This window comes from Manis javanica, chromosome 4 (assembly GCF_040802235.1).
Source record: "Manis javanica isolate MJ-LG chromosome 4, MJ_LKY, whole genome shotgun sequence".
Taxonomy (NCBI): Eukaryota; Metazoa; Chordata; class Mammalia; order Pholidota; family Manidae; genus Manis; species Manis javanica.
The window spans coordinates 173,454,907-173,476,487 of NC_133159.1; the positions used below are offsets into that span (position 1 = coordinate 173,454,907).

Sequence of the window (21,581 nt, forward strand, 5' to 3'; positions counted from 1 at the left end):
TACAAAGGCCATTGAAACACTCCTACCTTTTCCAACTACATGTATGTGTGAGGCTCCATTTTTTAAAGTATTTCAGTGCAAACATATCAAAGCAGAGATATAAAAGCAGAAGTAGATGTGAGAATCTTAATGTCTTCTATTAGGTAATATAAGAAAGAGATTTACAGAATGTAAAACATTCCACTCACTAATTTTTTTTTTGGAAAATATTAATAAAAGTCTTTAAAAAACTTTAATATTAAAGTTCTATTAAAAACATTAAAAGTTCTTTTAAAATATTAATAAAAGTTATTAATAAAATATGTTGTTTATGTTAATACAGAATAGGTTTCTATTTTAACAAATCAAGAAATATTTTATAAATTTCTCAGTTTTCATTTCTGATATAGGTAAGCAAAAGCTTTGGTTCCAAGACCATACTCTGAATTCCAGCTATTGGGGACATAGCACCATATTATAGTGGGCTGTTTGATCAGTATTTGTGCCATATTTTGAAGGCTAATGCCCCAACACTCAGGTATCAACTTCAAGCTGATGTGAAACTGATCAAAAGCTTTTTGATCCCTTTCTTAAATACTTTGCCAAGCCTGGCCTCCCCAATGTTATTTCCTCTAGACATTCGTCCTCTGCAAGCTTCAGAGCACCATTCCAGAAATGTATTCAGACAGGTTCCAGGTATCTGCCGGGAGGTTAAATCTTGAGCCTTGGGAGAGTTCCACTCAAGTGGTAAATTCTCCCCTATCCAGGCTTACATTCTGGCTATGTACTCCTGCCCCCATCCTGTATCTCAATATCTATTTCTGACATTTCCTCCTGGTTACTACAGGCACAGAGAAGCCTTATCCTTCAATTATTTTGGTGACAATCCATTTTCTCCCATAATAGCAAATGTACTTCCCCACTTAGGCTGTGCTGAGACCTGACCCTAGTTTTTGGTTTAGAAACAATGAGAGGGGCTTAGGGAACATCTTGAGGGGCCAAACATCATCTTGTCTGGCACCTTTCTTCGGTGATAGTCTCCAGGCTGCAGGCTGCAAGGACAAGAGGCTGCTTCTGAACACCTGGATGGTGCACGAGACCCTGGAAGTTCCCAGTTTCTAAGGGCATTCACCACTAAAAATGATCCCCATCAAAGGTCTCTGGGTCGTACTGGTAACTTTTCAGGGCTGGGCGTTTTGCACATGAAACATTTTGAAGTGTGAATGCAGGTCCTTTGTAACTCCACCACTCTTAAGATCAAAGCACAGTTAGCCTGCTGGCTGCTGAATGTGCAGGATTTTCTAAAGCTGCCTTAAGGCTTTCTGGCTTCTGTAGCTTGCCATGGGTTGATGGTTGGCTGTCCCAGCACGTCATTCTCTTCCTTGAAGGCTGCCAGGACACTGAACAGAAATGACCCAACTCTACACTCTTTATAATTATTATTGCTCTTTTATCTTTCCAGCACTAGAGAAAATGCACAAGCCAGTGCTTTCCCCTCTGCCTGGACCCAGTCCACCAGAGGTGAGCATTTCAGTAATTACGAGGCTGGAGCTGGCCAGGATTATCACTACCCCTCTTATCATCGGCAATAGGATGCCTCTTGTCATTTGACTGGTGAGTGATCTAGTTCCAGACTGTCATCCTGAGGGTCACTATCTAGGGCCAATTCTCAATGCAGTTGCCTATAGAGCAGATTCTGAGACAAGGGCTCAAGTACAAATAGCTTATGCTGGGGTAACCCCAGCAGGCACACGTAGAGAGCGGACAGGTGAGACAGGAAGGGTCAAGCCAATAAAGGGTAGGGTAATGAGTGGATTACTGTGCACCAGTGCGCTTGATCCTGCTAAAGGCCCTGTGTAGGCTCTTTGACTGTGTAGACCGTATCTCAGAGTTATCCCCCTGTAGGTGAAAAAGTTGGATGTTTATCCACCCTCTTCTGTCCATCCTTACTGCCTGAAGCGACAACTGCTCAGCACTCCTGGCCTGACGCACCAAGGGCTGAGCGTGCATCTGAGACCAGAGCCTTCAGGGCAGAGTTGCAGACGGTTGAGGCAGGAAACCAAAGCATTAATGTGTGTGAGAACTGCTCCTTGAAGCTGCTGTGACCTCCCTGGTGGCTGAAGGACGTGGGCGTGACCCTGCCATTTTGAAAGATAGACAAGGGAGCTTGGATGAGGGAAAGGACAGGGATTCACTGCATATTTTTGCACATTTTAGCTTGGGATTCTTAGGCAGATGTCTGGTGGTGTCATGAAAACTGTATTAGTGTAGGAAGAGGCTAGAGGCAGGGAGGCCAGTGAGAAAACTGATCACGATCCAAGTGTGACGTGTAGAGGCTAAAGTAAGGCCCCATCGTGGTAATGAGCGTGCACAGGAAGAATAAAGGCAACCGAAGGCGGGTTCTCCTTTTCTCTTTCACTATTATGTGTTACTCCGTGGTGGGACTATGCCGGGATGCAGCTCAGAAATACAGCACAGAGCATCCGATGAGAATCAAGTAGAAAGAGAAACACACAATGCCGCAGAAAGATGGAAACACGCCACTTGCGCGTACTTTAGCGACATGTATCTGAGTGACATAAGTAGTGAAAGATCAAAGAAATGCATTGGAACAATAAACACCAAATTCAGGACCATGGTTAACTTGTGGATGGAGAGGAAATACAATTGGGAAGAGGTTCCTTCACGCGTCAGCTGTGCTGGTATTTATTTCTTAAACTGGGTGGTGGCTATATTGGTGCTCACTATGTAACTATTAACATACTTTTTGGTATTTCTAAATTGTTGCACCATATATTTTAAAGCATAGGGTTTGATGGCTTAGGATAGAAACAGGAGAATGAGAATAAGCTATGTGGATTTCATGCCTTCTTTCTATGACTTTTCATGGTATGATAAAAAGAGGAAATTCTTTTCACACACACTCACACATGTACATATATACTCACATTCACATTAAAACAGTAATGAGAAAATAATTCTAATGTCTTACATTTTGTATTACATGATGTAAACAATTCTAATGTCTACAAAATGCATTACATTACTCGCTGTCTATACTGTAGCCCTGAAAAGTAGCATTTCAGTTCGCTGGTGAACTGTAATGTCCATTTGCAAAGGATCATTTATAGAAATCTCCCGATTATAAGACAAATTACTGAGTTTTGAAGGATAACTGATGAGGCAATTTTTATAGAAGTGTTTTCAAGAATAACACGATGCTTTAAGAAGGGCTTTCCTCAAAGAAGCAAGTCATAGAGTTGTGATTAGATATTGTGAATGGATTTTCACAGCTCCAAGGGGTTGCTGTGATACTTCTGGATACAGGTTTTCCAGGAATACTAGTGGAATCTACCTTTTGTTCTCATAGTAGGACTTTTGTCTGTAGGCGGCTACTTACACAAGAGTGCATGGTGACCCCACCAGTGAGTGGCATCGACAAGGGAAACAGTATCGGTGCATTTTCCGCTAGCTGTGGATTCATTTGACACTAATGTCTCTTTGCTCTCACTGACTGTTAGTAACATCAAAGCAAAACGCCCATGTTGAGGGACAAATGGAAAAGAACTCAAACATTCTGGGTTTCTTCACTTGAAGCTAAAACATTCAACTTAATGGTAGTACCGAGACCTTCCAAGAAAAGAAATACTCAAATCATTTCTGGAGCACCGATATTTTCTCGGAGTATTTGTGAAGTAATTCTGGAGACAGCGAGGCAATTTCACAAAGACAAAGCCCTGGCCGTCGCTTTTTATAAAATAAAAGTCTTTTTTTTTAATTCCAAAATTGTGTGCAGTAGGTCCCAAGGGCAGTATTATTCGCTATTTCCTTGGACTTTGAATTTTATCATAATTTTTATGGGAGGAGGCATTGCATTTAATAAGACTTGAATAAAATGGTAGTTTTCTTTAGCTTCCAAGTAAAATTCAACCTCAGGACATTTGCAGAAAAGCTAGGTCCTGGATTTCTGGTGAAGTTGTCACAAAGAAAGTGAGAAAGACCCAGACATTTTAAGTACAACCTGGAAATCAGGGCTTTTTCTTTTTCTCCCTTGGTTTTGACCTTGTCTTGCTCTTTGAGAATGGGAAAATAATGTCACCATTCTGATTCTGGTTTTTGTAGCGACATGGAAGGGACAGGATTGTTATGGTTATTTGATTTCCATAGAGAATTCCTTCCATTTCCTAGTGTATGGGGAGTCCCCAGCCTCTGATAAATGCAGTTGTGAGTGCATGACTGTCTATCCTGTGTGAGGGAGGGGGTGGGCAGAAATGGGTGGGGATATTTCTCCTTCATGTGCAATCACCCCTTAAAAGATTAATAAGCCTGTTAGTCATTGGCACTTTATTATTAATTACTTTAATTGGATCATTAAGTCGCTTTTATCTTACCAAATGGCAGGGATCAGAATACTTATTAATCCTTAATTCCATGAAGATTGTATTGAACTATTTGGCCTGAGGCACTTTTGCCAGGACTTAGGCATTTTTTTGTGGGGAAGGGGCAAGGACAAGGGAGGAAAAATCTAGGAGAATGGAGTGCTTGGGGTGCGTCCCTTGGACAGCTACCAGACAGCAGAAAGATGAAGGTATTTATGAGCTGGGAAGTGTGTGGTGTGACTGAGTGCATCTGTGCACATGTGCGGAGGGCGGGGTAGTCCCGTCCTCTGGTGCCGGGAGCAGTGGATGATGCTAAGCCTCGTACAGTTGCAGTGGACAGGACTGTACAAAGAACTGTGTTGCTCCAAATGTGAAGGTGTTGTTGGGGAGAAACTGGCAAAAGACACGAACTGAACTGAGAAACAAAAACTTCCTCTGCTTTGCAGTTTTGCTCAAAGTCCTGGGGGCAGCAATCGAGAGTCTTCAGTTAATTTATCTAAGTGCTGCCAGCCTTGGTGTTCTCCTAGCTTGTTGTTTCCTGCACTTGGATCCAGAAATCAATTGAAAGGTGAATCAAAGCAAAGGCAGGATATTAACTTGTTCAAAGTATCCTAAGTTCTGCCCAAAGCAGCAGATCTGCACATTGCGAAACTTTACAAAGAATGAGAAAAGCCCTTACATGTTTGTAAGCCAAACATCAATACCGAGTCATTTTCTATCCTACTTTCTCTTTTCTTCTCCACTAACCAGCTACATGCCATGTCCTTTTAAGCATCATGCAAAAAGGATGGTTTAACTTTGGTTTGCATGTCAGCAATGCTAAAAATACCTAGTGAGAGTGATAAATTGTTGGTACTCTATGGATTTAGGCATTTTCCCAGGGGAATCGAGAAGCTAAATGAAACCCTATAAATAATACTACAGCTATAAATAGCATCCCTGGTACCTAGAGTTAATGAAGTGGTTTGAATCATTCATTTCAAGATGTGAACAGGTTGGGACCAGAGCAGCCAGCAGATGTTTTCAATTTAGGCTCTTTGTTTGCCATGGCAGAGGCACCTTTGCTGAGCCTGGCTGGGGAGTGGGTGACCTTTGCTGGATTTGTTAGCCTTAGCACTCATTAGTGATTTGTGTTGGGCTATAAAGCATGAAAGGAAAGCAATGTGATCTCTTTTCAGGGAAAGAATAGATAAAATGTCCCTGAGTAAATACGAGACGGGTGTTATGACTTTGAGAAGTTGGCTCAGGCAAGTTTCACTTAACAATGCCTGGGAGGCCCCTCTGAGTGGAATAAATTTTGGGCAATGATAGAATGATTTCTTTAAAATATAGTGTGGAAAACCCATGTCCTTTTGCAAATGTCAGATCTGGTATCCAGGAGACTAGCATCATTGCTTTTTGAGAAGGTTCTGTGTGTGCAAACTGAAGAGAATCCTTAAGAGTCTGATAACAGCAAACAGGTAATTGGACAGACTGGGAAACAAGCAAGACAAAGCAATAAGACAGCTTTTGCTTTTGACTTTACGGATCCGTCCTGATAGAAAGAGTTGATGCCAGAAATATTCCATGGAGTTTCCTAATATTTGGTTCAAATTCTTTGATGAAGAAATATATTGTAGTGGGGTTGATCTAAGAGCTGAAAGGAATTGATATAATACAGCACCTCCCCAAACCACCAAAATAATCAAACAAAAACACATTGTAAAACAGGAGGGACATTTCTAATTGCTTGAACCTATGCTGAGACTATTTGGTGAAGACCTGGAATATGGTCAGTTCTTGTCCTTAATCTGCCAGGAAGGTCGGAGGCTAATGGAGAACATGGCAAAATATTCGAACTGTCTACAGTTGTCACAGAAGCCTTGGTTTCCAAGCCACCTTGAAGGCTGGGCAAAGAGGGGGTCATCTAGGACATCCAAGCATCAAGCTAAAGCATCCGTATGTATCTGTGTATTTTTGTTGATCTTGGACCTGTGTCTTCATTCCTCTTTCTGACAGCAGAGCTCTCAACTGGCATGAATGGTCTTTTTCCACAATATGGATGATTTTCCATGACTTTAATAAGACACATGAGGAAAAACACTTATAGGAACACCCATTCTTTCACAGCATTGGAGCTACCAAATAGGTAGGTATGAACTGAAGGTGGGGGCTGAGGTCCCTCAAAGAGGGAGGTAAAGATAGAGCTTCTGGGTCTACACGGACTCAGATGCTTCCTGGGCAAAAGTCAATGGAAAAGACCATAAAGGTGTGAAAACCATTTCCCATGGGAAGTAGGGCCTGAAGAGTGTCTTGAAAGGCTGCCAGCAGCTCAAGCTGTTTACGCAGCAGGGTGAAGACTGACCTGATCAACTTGAGCTTTATATTTCTGGGGAATTAATCAAACTGGTGGATTATAATGATCTCTCCAGGGAATGACAATATGAACCCCTTTGATAGATGTCCAATTATTTTGGATTACATGAAGTTTATGGGTTTCTCAGGAAATTAGGAATGACCCTTATTTTGCCAAAGTTAATTGTCCTTGAAACCTTGGTTTTGCAAAAGCCTACATCCTGTGGGGATTTGATTGAAATTTCTAAGCCCAGATCTCTTGTGCCAATTGTGATTTTGAGTTAAGAAATTAGAGTGACCTAAAGGTTGGGGGAGAAAGAGAATTAGACATGGGATATGTGATTTTACAGATTTAAGTTTAGATCTGGGAGAAGAGATGCCAGCCACAGGCTCCGGCTTATTCTTAGTTTAAAGGGGATTGAAAATTATCTCAAGTTCCTTCCAGCTCTAAGGGTTTACTGTTCTGTAATAATGACTAGTGAAAGTCAAAGAGCAGTGGTGGAAGGAAGGTCAAGTTTGTGAGGTTGGCTTGGTTGATGAGTGGGGTGGCCAGCGTGGGTTTTAACAGACCATATCTTTTTTTAAAAAAATTTTTTATTAAGGTATGATTAATATACACTCTTATGAAGGTTTCACATGAAAAACAAACAATGTGGTTACTACATTTACTCATATTATCAAGTCCCCACCCATACCCCAATGCAGTCACTGAATAGACCATATCTTACCTTCTAAATCTCCTTTCCAGTTCATCAGTTTAGCAGTTTGTCCAAATGTGTCTCTGTGCAGCAGAGTTCTCTGGTTGCAGTGTGTCTCTAATTGGGTCCACTTTTGGGTAGCAAAATAGAACTAGAGGAGGCATTGCAATAGAATGGTTAAGGTATTGGGCTTTGGGGAGAGACTGCCTAGATTCAAAGCCCAGCTTAACTGTTGGTGAGAGTACTAAGGAAAGGATTTAGCCTTTCTGTGTCTCAGTTTCCTCACCTGTAAATGGGAATTATAAAGGATCCACCTCCTATAATTCTTTTGATGAGTAAAGTAATTTTATTTGGTTTACTCTCTGTTCCATGAGAGCTGGGATTTCTGTGTGTTTTATTTACTGTGGCATGTCTAACACATAGGAAATACTTGGTGTTTGCTGAATGAATAGATAAATGTAGTGTTTCGAACAATACCTGGAACACAGGAGATCCTTAGTAAATATTGGTTGTTGGTGTAATTTTTCTTTAAAATGAGAACTTTGCTTGTTTGCTTTCATATTTTGATGACCAGTACAATACTCGCACATTGAAAGAAGATGCTTCTAGCGGGCGAATAATGATCCCCTTCCCCAAAGATGTCCATGTCCCAATCCCTGAACCTGTGAATAGGTTAGGTAACATGGCAAAGGGGAATTAAGGTCTCGAATGAGAGTAGTGATCACTTAACCTTAGAAGAGGAAGATTGGATCCAATATAATTAAAAGGATCCTTTAACGTTGAAGAGGGAGGCAGAAGAGAGTCAGAGATGTGACAATGCAAGTAGGGTCAGAGAGATGCTACCTTGCCGACCTTGAAGATGGAGCCAGGGGATGACGAGGCAAGCAGTGTGGACAGCGATGGAAACTTGATAGCATGCTCAATACATATTTGTTGAACTGAGCCTGAATGGGTAACTTTTTATCCCCATGATCAATTAGGCTTTATCTTTCCCTCATTCTATAAATGCTATACACTTGGGTAGTGTAAAGAAATCTAACAATATGTTAAAACTTAATAAAGAAAGTAAAGGTCATGTAGAATCCTGCTACCCTATGACAGCCACTGTGGGCATCTGGGTGTTCATCTGTTCATGAATTTCTTTATATGTGCACATATATATGTGCATGCACACGTGCACACACACACACACACACACACACACACACACACACACACACACACACACAGTTTTACCTATGTGGCACTACACCCTACATGGCAGTTTGCTTTTTTATCACAGACACTTCTTCGGCCTTCCTGACATCCGTGCCCTGCATCACTATTCTGCCAACACACCCTAGCTGGGAAGCCACGGTGACACCCACTCTGTTTTGTTCAATCTTTTTTTATGTACTCAGGTGACCTTAGACACTCCTTCCACCACCAGTCTAGGCTATTTTTTTTTGTCACTAGACGTTTTACAAAATGGGTTCATAAGATAACTCTTTTCCTGTATTGCTTTTTTTACTCAGTGATACCTCAGGAAAATTCTCCAAGTCATTCTCTATGACTGCCCCAATATTCTGCAACGTGAATTATTCAGCCATTGTTGACGAACATTCCCTGTGTTTTCAATTATTGGCTACTGTAGACAGGGCTGCAATTCGTCAACCTACTCTTTCTGGCACAAAGGAAAACATTTCTAATTTGTAAAGGCTATTTTTAAGGAATGCCTCTTTGTGCTGATAAGAATTCCCAACAGGAGGCTGCATTCCTCCCAGATACCAACTTCTGGGAAGAATACAGGTCCACAAAAATAGTAGGAGGTGGATGTCTTCAAGTTACAATCCTTTCTACCTACTTCCTTGAAAGAACGTAGTATTTATTTACACTGGTTTATGTTTCTTAAGGAAATTCAGCATAATAGAAGGCCCACTAGATAAATACTTTTAGGGCATTATTCCCTTTTGTTTATGTCATGAACATTCAGGTGCTTCTGCCCCACGTTGGGTGAAAAAGCATATTCATTTAAAAATGTTCAGAAGGTCAGTACTATTAAACTCTTCGTTGATTCCCTCTATAACTTTCTTTAGTTCTTTGTAGGCTGCCACAACTTCGAACTGGCTTGGTAAGAGAGCCCTTGATGCTGTTTCTTAAGTACAGTTATTCAGTGATGCATTTTCAGGGTCTGAATCAGAGGCACATTTTTCTACATTCTGCACAAACCTGCTTGGCATGCATTCTTGTTTATGGAAAATCCAAATGTATATTTTTGTTCTTTTGGAAGGGGTGGGAGTTGGATGGGAGGTCACCCAGCAGATTAGGATGCTAGCTTTCCACTCAGCAAGCTGAATTCTGAAAGCCCTATCTAATTTCATAAAGTAAGCAGAAGTTTGAGCTCAGTCTAGACTCTAGCTGACATGAAGATAAAAGAAAGGACTCCATTCAGCTGAGGGCCCGTAGTCGAGTCTCCCTGAAGGATGCCCTGAGATGGAGGAACTAATTGAGCCATGGTGGAGGGTCACTCACTTTCCTGTCTTCTTCTGTTTACTGGTAACTTCCAATGAACCACCTCATTCATTTCTCACCACCCCAAGAGAGAGCTAATACTAGAAAAACTACACAAGTAAATAGGCTCAGAGAGCAATTTGCCTAACATTACACAGTAAGAAATGGTAGGGTCGGGACCAAAGTAAATGCATAGTATTTAAAAACACATTTTAAAAAGCCTTCATTATGGAAAATGTCATTTATGTAGAAGAGCTGAGAGCATAAAAAAAAAAAGGGATGTCCTGAACCCATCCCCAAGTTTCAACAAATACCATTTCAGAGCCAATCCTATTCATTTCTACCATCCCTACTTGAGTCCCCTCCCCAATAGGTTTTTTCTCTTTGGAGCAAATCCTAAATATTAGATTTCAGTATGTATCTCCAAAAGATAGATATTTATCTATCTTTTGCAGGTGGGGCAGAAGCACCTGAATGTTCATGACATAAACAAAAGGGAATAATGCCCTAAAAGTATTTATCTAGTGGGCCTTCTATTATGCTGAATTTCCTTAAGAAACATAAACCAGTGTAAATAAATACTACGTTCTTTCAAGGAAGTAGGTAGAAAGGATTGTAACTTGAAGACATCCACCTCCTACTATTTTTAATAAATATCTATCTTTTATTTATTAGGAATCACATTATTCCTAAATTAAAATAATAACAAGCTAATACCACTGAATGTTTAGTCGGTATCTGGGTTTTCCTGACTATGGGGCTAGAATTTTAACATGGAAGTATACTGAAAGTGTGAGGTGCAGGTGTGGCGGTAAGGTTGGTGGGTAGAGGTGGTCCACTCTGAAAAGTATGTCCTACAAGATCCTTCTGTCCTTAAATTCTTTAAAAAAGAAATATACTTAAGTATAAGCTACAGCTCTCTGGGATCCCGCACAAGTAAGCAACTACTATAGATCTAGTCTACATTTAACATGCTTTATAGATAGAAAAGGTAAAGGATATAAATGGGTAAAGGGAGAAAGGGGAAGGCAGTAAGATGGAGAGGAAAGCAGAGAAGGGGGGGGTGCAGATCTTCCCCCAGCAGAAATAAAGTAGACATTTTTATTCCAAGCCAGGAAACAATACTATTCATGATCACTTTGTTCTTGTCAACATGAAGCTAAGACATGATTATGTAAAGGAATAAAACATGTTCTGTGCTCTAGTCGATTAACCAAGTTTTATTGCCATTTCTAATAAAGGATTTCAGCTAAAGCATTAGATCAGTAGCCTTTGATTTCTAAACTTAGGTAGAACTTGCTCTTTGGTTCTCTTTCCGTGCATTCCTGGAATTCATGAGTTTTGCCCTGAACTTTCTGGGAGCAAGGGCGGAGGTCTGGACATGACTTTTCAATTAATGCAAATCACGGTCTCTGGTTTCGCCTCGGTGTTAGCATGTGATATGGCTGGAGGCCTTTATTTTGCTTAGACCAGAGACCAAGCAAGTGAATGCATGCTCTTGAATATTTGACAAATGTGGCAAGCGTGTGCAGCCGGGGCTGCAGCTGGCTGTGCTTAGCTTTTTAGCCTGAGTGTTTTCTCCACCAACAGTGTGAGTTTTGCCCCATAGACAGAGGTTTGTCCGGTCAGGACAGGAAGGCAATTGTGCTTTTAGCGTTCAGGAGGGGAAAGGTAGGTCGCAAATGAGACAGGCTGTATAAGGTAGCCTGCATGTGAAGCTGACCTGGATCCGGACTGCAGAGCATCCAGTCAGAAACGGACAGGTTTATCTCTGTGGTGTTTCTAAGTTGGAGAAAAATACGAGGGAGCTGGGGACGAACAGCGTGGTGCAAAGGCCCTGAGGAAAGAGACCTGTCTGGAAGGGATGGGGAAGCCCATTCTTTTTACCCACATCTCTCTCCCGCTTCCAGCCCCTTGACAGGTTTCCCTTAGAGGGAAAACTGTTCACAGCCAAACAACAAAAGACCCGAAGCAGATTTTTCACAGTCCGTGAGCTGATCTTGAACTTTCCAGGGACCTCTGTGCTTCACAGAAAAAACGTTGAGGCACTTCCTCCCGTGTTTCTGCATCTGGAAAAGGAGGCCCCTCTCTTCAAGTGTTGAGTGATATCTTAGAGCTTATTTCTTTCCAGTAAAAGTGGAAAATATCAACTAAAGTTTCAAAGGAAAGGAAATGTAATGTATTTTCTCATCAAATTTGGCATTATCTGTTTAGCAGGCGGGACTTTAATCTTCAGTGCAGTATTTTTCCATTGTATAATTCTGAGTTCGCCTTAAATCTATCTTAAGCTTTTAACTTCGGCTTTCTAAAATATGCGTGTGATTTGCACAACTTATCTTCTTTTCTCATTTGTTTCCTCGATACTTTTGATTAGCACTCGCCAGGTTTTCTCTAGTGAAGCTCCCAATTTTTCCTCTGCAAATATTGAATGTAGCATAGATAAAGCTCCTTTGTTAGTGTGAATTCATTAATGACCTTGATAAAATGAACTTTCTGTGTCCTGCATTCTGGGAGGACTAAAATGGTTCAGGGCCTGTTGATAGGAACATATAAATGAGAAAGTGAAATAATAGGTCTTTAAAAAAAAAAATCCCATTACATTTTTAAAATGAGAGGGAAGACCATTCACTTCTGTTCCAGTACCTGAGGACTACAGCGAAGTACCTTCCCATCCTCCTTTCCCCTAAGAGCAGGAAAACAGAGATGTGAGAATGATTTCCGGGAGCTGAGCTTTTTACATCAGTACATTATTACACAGATCATGACAGAGTTGTATAAAGACAAGCTAACGAGCAGGAAGGACTCTCTAGCTTAGAAAATGGGACTGTGGCCTGGTGAAATGTGTTAGAAACTCATATGTCAGTTGGATAAATGAGCAATGCAAACAGAAAATTCACAGAAATAAATGTTGGCAGTCTCCTTTACAATGCTATCCTGGGGAGATGAAGCTTTAGCAGATGGACTTCAAGCACTCTTGACTTACTGACAAGTCCATCCCTGGGGTGGAGATGGCTATGTTGTCTTTTCTTAGACATCCAGACCATTTATTAAGTACCCTTGTTAATAGTCTATGGTAGTCCATCAGCCTCATGAATATTGTTGGCTGACTTTGTTGATCAGCTTTGAATAAGGATAGTTCATACTTTTCATTCACAAGCACATAATTTAGTCTGAGGCTGTGTCTTTTTTCAATGTAAATTAACAAACTGAAATTCTGATCTTACCCAAAAGATGGGTGGTTGGATGAAGTGTCAGCCCTCAGAGAAAGATCTGCACCAGGGGGCTGATTTCAGGCCCAGGTGCCATCACAGATGACATGTCACTCTGCATGTCTTCTTAACCAATCTTGGGACCTGAGCATTCTGGGGAACTTCGGGTGTTTTGTTTGTTCTCTTCCACCTTTCAGTCCTTGTATCTGTCTATCTATCTGTATATGTATTTTTTCATTCCTTCTCCCTAATTTACATCTTGTCCTAAAACAGTACTCCAAGGGCTACAGTGGGAAGAGTGACACAGGCCCCAGGTGTTTCATGTTGCAGGCAGTTAACTCACATTCATATAATATGTCTACGAAGCGCCATGTACCTATCATGACTTTTGAGCTTGTTCTTTTAGTACATTTTGCCTTTCTCTTTACCTCATTGATGCTGTCTTTGTGTGTCTCGCGTATCTGCAAGTTGGTCACGTTCTCAAGGCTGCTTTGACTTCACAAACTAGGTTTTGATGTGTATCCTTTGCCTATGTCTTCTGACTGCTGATCTCGGTTCCATTCTGTATTTTCAGCTTTTCTGCACCTGTCTCAACAGTGACTCCCTCTGGTGACCTTGTGCACTGAGTCTAAGATCCCCACCCTTGGTGCTCCTTCCCTAGTCTACCCCTCCTGCCCCCTGCTCCTAGAGCTCCAGTCTCCCCACATTTTAAAATATGCCTTTCAGAGCTGGATAAATCTTCTCAGTCATCTCACCCCCTTGTCCTGTGGAGTCCAAACAAAGAAAAGCGCATAGGATTTTGAGAAACCCATGAAATGAAGGGATTTCAGCAGAAACCTGATATGAACAGCCCAATAAACCCAGACGAGGCAATTTTCAGTTCCAGGTGACTGTTGGGCAGGACCAGGCAAGGTTGTGAGGCTCTGCAGATGGCAGACACTTTTGGAAAAAAAAATGGAAGGAACGCAAAGGTGTCAGGACTTCAGGGAGGGAAAGTGTTAGGTGATAATCCTGCATTTCAACAGTCACCATGCAAGCCCTTGGGTTCCCAGTGGAAAATCACCGCAGAGCAACTTGGGAGTGACCTATGTCTGGAGCAGGGTGTAGATAAGCCCCCTGGGGATTGAACAGGGGTTGCTGCCGTCAGGAAGCCTCACCCACACACCTGTTTTCCATCCTCAGCATGTGGTGACTGTGGTAACATTTTTCCCTGCTTTGGGAAACATACGTTGATTTGCAGCCTATTTTCTTGGCGTCAGTTTAGGAGCCTGGGAGTTAATTTCAATTCATGTGAACACTCTGGGGTTACATGGGATAACAGGGAGTCTTTCTAGTCTTAGGAAATGTCATATTTTCTGAAGTTGGAAAGTGGACCTATGAAAATGTAGGGGGTCTTGATTTTCTAAAAAAATTTTAAAAATCCTACAAAAATTTTTCATCCACCTTCTATGCTTCACCACCCCTGACTCTGCTCCTCATTTACATATATGACTGCGGGCTTTAGTTGAATTTAATCTTACCACTGTGAGCTTTCTGTCAATCAGAATCCCACGGAGATAATAATGTCTACATATTTAGTTGAAACAACAAAAATATTCTTATAAATGACATATCTCTAACGAAAAAAATGTCACCTTTAAGAAGGTAAAGCAAGTTGACAAATGTTTCTTTAAATGAAGCTAATTGCATGGAATATTTTATGACATTTCCATGGAAAATGTTACAGGACATCTCCAGAGGATTTCAGGGGAATTTTTATAGCTATTTCCTGCTCCATCAGCGTTTTACAGAATCCTGTGGAAAGTAGGGGTGCTTGCTGCTGCATCTGGTTATTCAAGGCATCAGTTTCTTTCGGATAATGGAAATGCCTGGAGAACAAACACGTTTGTGAAGACTGTCCTGAGACAATGTCAAGAACTGCTGGGGCCATGAGTAATCATGGGGTTTTAGGACTGGCTTTAAAGAGGTACTGTTGGAGTAGGTGTGGTAGAGTAAGCCTGTCCTTACTTAACATTGGACATAGCTCCCTGGCTTGCTATCTGTTTTATTACTGTAGTCCTCAGATGAAAGTTCTCATGTAGAGTAGAGACTGGTTATTTTAACTCCCATACTTTATTGAGAGATTTTTAAATGTCACTAAAGTGGCAAAAACAATTCAGTAACTACTATACTGAAGACCTACTGTGTGTAAGGTATACAAGCAAGTGTAAGCATGCAGCATACACAAAACAATCTGTGGTCGATCATGGAGGGTTATGGCTTCACTCGTGTTTGCCTGCAGTATGCTACATTTAGTGTGTAAGGCACACCATAAAGCTACCGTACTCAACCATGTTGCCATTTCCTGTGAAACAAATCTTAACATGTAATTATAAAGGCTCTTGCACTATCATCTTATGAAGCTTAAAACAGCATGTTCAAGTGTTCAATTGATTGCACATGATTATGTCGTAATTTGGTAATTCTTTTATGTTGCCCTATTCACACATGATGTAAACTCCTGAAACGGTAAGGGACAGTAATTGACAGTATAGAGGCTGGTCATCGGACATGCAATTAATAATTGAATATCTGTGTTGTTGGCAGAGAATCTGCTCAGGGTAGTCAGGAGATCCAGTTTAGAGGTTTCAGATGAGCACAGTCCTCGGGTATTGGTTTAAGCTCTGACATGCACTAGACCATAGCACCCCTAAAACTCAGGCTTTTCAAATTCTTGAGGTACTGTCTTCACACTTGACCACTCTGCCTTCTCTTGATGGGAAATTTTAACTGGAGATATGAATAATACCACTTTTTACTGATGTAGAAAATGCAATTTTCTGAACACTTCCCTACCTTCAATAATACTACGAATGAATAGGGCACAAAGTACTATGCCAACTTTTACAGAAGAATGAGTTTTTGAAAGACCTGCTTTAGTTCACAGATCTATTTGTTGAAAGGGTAGGTAATAGAAACCAGGGATTCAGATTCCTAAGTCTCAGATATTTTCCATTGACTGCAGCATATTGATTCTCTGGAGAAATCTTTAAAAGATGCTGATTTCTCAAGCTGCTATACCAAGAACTCTATGTCTTGGTTTTCTTAACTCATTCAGCATCATCCCGCGTGGCCCGTGGCCCTCCCCATTGCTCATATGCTGTTGTCCTTGTTCACATGATAGTGTGCCTCCATGATGCCAAAGTAACTAATCGGTTCAAGATATTCTTTGAAAAAGTAAAACCAGTAGTGTTTAGTGTCATGGAGACAAAACAACTGGTTGATTTGGCTTTTATCCATGTTTAATCAGTGGTTTGAGAGTCATGGAGAAATAGCCTGCTTTTTTTTGCTCTCTGAGGTGTCTTTCCTCCCCTCCATCTCTTTTCTCTTGCCCCCCACCTCTCCTCTCTCCCTCCCTCTCTCCTTTCCCTTCCTCTTATATTTTTGAAACACTCTTTCTCCTTCCATCACAGGTAACAAATGGTCAATATAGAAAATATGCAATACAAAATTGAGAGAGAAGAAAAAAACGAATGTCATTATAATCGTATGGCATACACAGACATTGTTTCCAACTTGTTTAAAACAATAGTCCTTTTTCTTTCCTACAGCCAGCTTACTGAACTTCAACTATTTGTTGGAAATTTCCTCCTTGTTTCTAATTTGTTTATAAAGTGCCTGATCTCTAACCTTAGAGAGGGTTAACTGATTTTCTACAAGGTTTTTATGAAGTTCTCTTAAATTTTGAACTAGTTAGCAATGAACAGTGGTGTCAACCTACTTTTACTCACTAATTTTACTAATTTTTTACTAATTTTACTTATTTTTAGTCATTGATTTTGGACTGAATTGGGAAAACTGAATCTCGTGTTTTGAGACCCCAGTTATGTATGCAAATAATTAAATGATTCTTGCCCTGCACTGTCGTATCATGTCATGCCATGTCATTTATTCATTCATTCAAGAAGTGTTTGTTCAGTCCCTCCTGTGTCCAGACACTGTTCTAGGTAATGGGGACATGGTTATCCAAAGGTCAGACAAGTTGGTTTCTGTCTTCATGGGGTCCATCAAACTCTTAAGGAATATGTGCATCAAGGAAATCATTACCTGGGAGGACAGGTAGGAAGGGGAAATGCGCCTACTGGGCTATAAGCCAGCTGTAAATGCCATCATTGTTGTGCAGGAGCTTATGCCTACATTCCAAGGATCTGGACATCTACACAAACTTCTATGCTCTCCGGGATCACAGCTCTGTGAACTTAGAGACCATCCTCCTGCTGCGATGATCTAGGAAAAAGGGCAAGAAAAGCTTCACTTTAGGAGTTGCCTGATATAGAAAGAGGAGGCATTAATTTATGTGCACGTGCATCTATAAAGGCAGACACCCTGCCAGGGTCATGGACTGAGTGGAGCAAGGTAAATGCTGAGAATCACTTATCGCCTCTCTTCCTCTCACACACTCCCTCTCTCGCTCACCTTTTGCCTTGGAGTTTGATAGCTGTAAGGTGCAGGTATCATTCTGTAGGATCCCCATTTTACTGACCTCAGCAATGGTCCCAGGCAGTGGGCATAGGGTTTCCCTAATGTCAGAGGTTCCCAGGAGTCCTTTCTTGATGATTCTGCAGGCCAAGCTTTGGTGGGAGCAGCTGTGTGGCAAGAACCTTGAAGGGAGTAACAGAATTTGTAGCCATTCTAGGTGATTCCACCCAGAACAGATCCATAGAGACAGAGCCACACAGCTTCACGTCAAAGACTTCAGGACTACGTGTTTCAGGAGCTCCCAAGCTGGTTTCATGCTGGGCCCCTAGGATCCCAGCTTGGGGTAAGAGTTTACATGGCCACATACTAAGTTTTGGTATATTTTTAAAATAAATAAATATGACAGTTTTTTGGAAAACCCTACAGCAAAAGTATCCTAATAATTAGAAGTATTTTTAGTGTTAGAAGTAAGAAATTAGTGCCCATTAGAAGCACCAGGTTCTAGTCCTGGCTGCATCCCTAATCGTGTGATGAGAGGCCCTTTGCCTCTCTGGGGCTCTGCGTCTTCACCTGAAACCTGAGGATATTAACTTGATGACCTCTGACATCCCTTCCAGCTCCATAGGTTTGTGATGTGACAAGACTCCAAAATAACTTCTCAGAGGAGTGGATTTGAACAAGACAACTCTCAGACCTCTCTTATACTACCTGATGGGCACAGAGCCAGATTCTTTGAGACATGTAAGTGAGAATGCCATGAAACAAAAAGAACTCTGCAATTCAAGTCAGTTGGCTCCACTTGGGAGAATCATACTTAATTTATTGGCATCTCAGTTTCCTCATCTGGAAAACAGGGCAAAACCATTCACCCTCACAGGTCCCTCATGAAGATCACATGCAATGATTGGCATGTAAAACCATGGCCCAGTGCCTGACACACTGCAGGGGGTCCATGGACTGTCTCCCCTCCTCTACCCCTCTTCTCCTCCTGACCATGGCTGGCTGAGTTTACTATTACGATCTTAGTCAAAGTTGCCCCTTACAGTCCAACTGCCTACAATCCCCAGTAGGTGTCCTGCTGCCACCCAATGATTGCCTGCTTTGGAATTCTGCTTTTGATGAAAGCTGGGCTTTTTTTTTTAGATTGAATTCTTGTCCTGGGTATCTTTGCTGCTGGGAAATTCTGCTGGGACCACTGGCAGCACAATCCTGTGGGTCAGCAGTTGGAATCACTTCCTAACTTACAGCTGAATTCAGCTGAAGGAGTGACCCTTTGGAAAACACAACAGCAACCACCGCAGTCCATTTCAATGCCTCACAATAGCTTTCTGGGTCCAGGGATCTCTGCGCCCTGAGAATGTACTTTCTCAGCAGTCAGCTGACTCTTGACTGGGTGACAATATCAGAAAACCCCAGGTGAACATGTGACCCTGGGAGAATCATACTTAATGATTCCCAGCTGAAGCCTGGGAGGCAGATCAGAAATAAGTTTTTAAAAGTATGAGCAAAGGAGGAGCAGGAGAAGAGGAACACAAGCAGAAAGGAGAGGAAATGGAAAGGCCACAGGGAAAGCAAAGAGAGGGGAAGGAGAGATACACGTCAATGACTTTTCCAGGGGCAACAGATCGCTGAAGTAGAATCAGGACATAATTAATAGGGGGCCTCTCCCCAAACCACAGACTTTGAGGTGTCCAGAATATTATATTTCTGTAATAATGCAATGGGTTGGGAGTGGTTCTAAAAGCTGATTCCATCACACGAGGCCATGGATTGGCTGTATTTGATCACAGGAGAGTTTTCTATTACATACAGATTTCAGGGCACTGGCTCCAGATCAACTGGATCAGAATCCTGAGATGGGGCCAGGGAGTCTGCATTTTAAAGGAAGCATCCCAAAATGATACTGATATGGTGCTAAAGTAACTGTTTTAGGAATATAACAAGGTGGTCTTTCATCTCTTCTCTAACAGAGCCCCTGTTTTTATGTTGCATTGGTTTTTAAAGTCTATCAGTTCTGCAGGGGAAAGCCACAAAATCTTGGGACTTACCTGATCATTGCAGCCATGGAGCTATAGCCTATCGCCAGAAGACGCTTGAGATCGTGGGCATGGGTGCATCACATCGCTGTACTCTATCTAAATTACTGATAATGGGATCAGAGGTGGCGACCTTCAGATCTGAGATTCCCTCTCTTCTCAGACTGTAAGAAACTCCTCATTGTGGGGAGGAAAAAGCACAGTGTCTTTGTTTCCAACTCTGCTGTCACTTGTAAGTGACCGCCCCTTGTGGTGCCACATGTAGACAAATGAGAATGCTGGGCTAACTGGGGCCATTAGGCCGGCCAAGACACTGGAATGCAGGAGGTGGGGAGAGCGGTGACTGTCGAATACCTTCTTATATGGGTTTTGACCTGAATCCCATGCACTCTCTGGCCCCACCCTTCTATGACTCCTCTCCAGGGCCAGTCTTGATGTACGGCATCTGAAGAGCTGAAATCAGACATAGTGCATTTGCAGAAAAGTTTTAAACTGTAGTTTATTGAAGGTGTCCCACCTGTTTACTGGTTTCTTGAAGTTGGAGTGACCTGTAGCAACTGGATTTGTGTGTATTTGACACCCAATGCAAATGCCCTTTGGATTAATGGCACTCTCCGACATGACTGTTTCTTTCCATTGGCTGCATTGCACTAGATGTGCACGAAAGACAGAACCGTAGCCAACCCACAGCTGCTTATAGGGCGTGTTCTGTCATTTTGGTCAAATTCCTGGACTGTCATCCACCATCTATCACAAGTGTCTTTCTTCAAAGGGAGAATAGGAAAATAAACTTTGACTTTTGCAAGCAAAAAGAGCAAAGAATTGGTTCAGTGATATGAATTTTTCTAATTATGCAACTTTTTTGGAGACGAGGTAGAAGTCTGCTCTGTGTTTGGAAGCACGGAAGATTTTAACAATTTACCTTCTGGTTTAAGCAAGACAGCCAGATGCTAATGTATGTCCCCTAGTTCTATTCAGGAGTAGTTTAAGAGCATTTAGGCAAGCCAACCGTAATAAGCATTTCAATTTTGCCTTTCCACTGGTGGTGTTTCCAAAATGTCTCCCTCATCTTCTGTTCATTGCAAAAGAAACCGGCCTTTAAAGACAGAGAACTTTTCTCCCTTTACTTATAAATCTAACCTTGTTTCCAAAAAGTATTTTAGGCAACTAGCCAAAACATATGCAAAAAAGAAAACAGTTAGTGACATGGGGGGTTATTGGATGATTTTTTTAGTATTTATGCCTAGGAAAAGAAGGGTTTGGGTCAATGTTACAAACAATCATTCTACACGAAGGTGAGTTGACCATATTGGAACTACTTCACCATTTGATAATTTTTTAAAATAAGAAAACTCTGGGAGCTTATTTAATTTAGAGCAACTGTACAGCCCACTACACTTTGGAAGGGTCAGCAATGTGGGACTTTAATTGCAAGATTAGCCAATGTAGATAATATTTATACAGTGTATTTAGTTTTACTTAGTTGCAAAGCTTAGATAATGTGAATATTATTGTTATGATTTATCTTATTTCCTCCAACATGTAGAAAAATTCTGAAGTCTCTAATAATAATCCAACCCTCAACTTCATTATGAAAGAAAGAAAAGTGAAAACAGGCAGAAGACAGGTGTAATGTGCTCAAGACACTGGCCATGGCTTCCTGGCCACACTCCCTTTTGAAACAAGTCTGCCTTCAGCTGCAGTTCTGGTACCTGGTGGGAAGGCCTATTGGTGGTAGGTGCCCATCTGCCCCAGTGAATGGAATTGAGCCTCACTGGGCCAGTTGGATGGTCTTGGGAACCAGCTAGGTTGCCTGTGAGGAGCAATACTGGGGTCAGAGTCAATGCCATGGCCAGGTGCAAATCCCATTCCAGGTATACCTGAGAGCTGGAATCCTCACAGAGGAGGCTGCTCTGTAGAGGAGAACAGAGTATGTATGAGTTAAATACTGAATTCTAACAAATTACTGTACACTTAGTGGCTTAAAATAATGCACAT

The 21,581-nt window shown here is 41.6% G+C and overlaps 1 long non-coding RNA gene across 1 annotated transcript; it reads right to left on the reverse strand.

The window, feature by feature from the left end:
• Positions 1-17,106: 17,106 nt before the first annotated feature.
• On the reverse strand, positions 17,107-19,729 carry LOC140848776 (uncharacterized). Its single transcript, XR_012129893.1, has 3 exons — positions 19,596-19,729; positions 17,612-17,729; positions 17,107-17,355 (listed from the first exon to the last, which is right to left on the reverse strand). It is a non-coding gene; the product is annotated as an uncharacterized lncRNA (long non-coding RNA).
• Between the last annotated feature and the right edge of the window lie 1,852 nt (positions 19,730-21,581).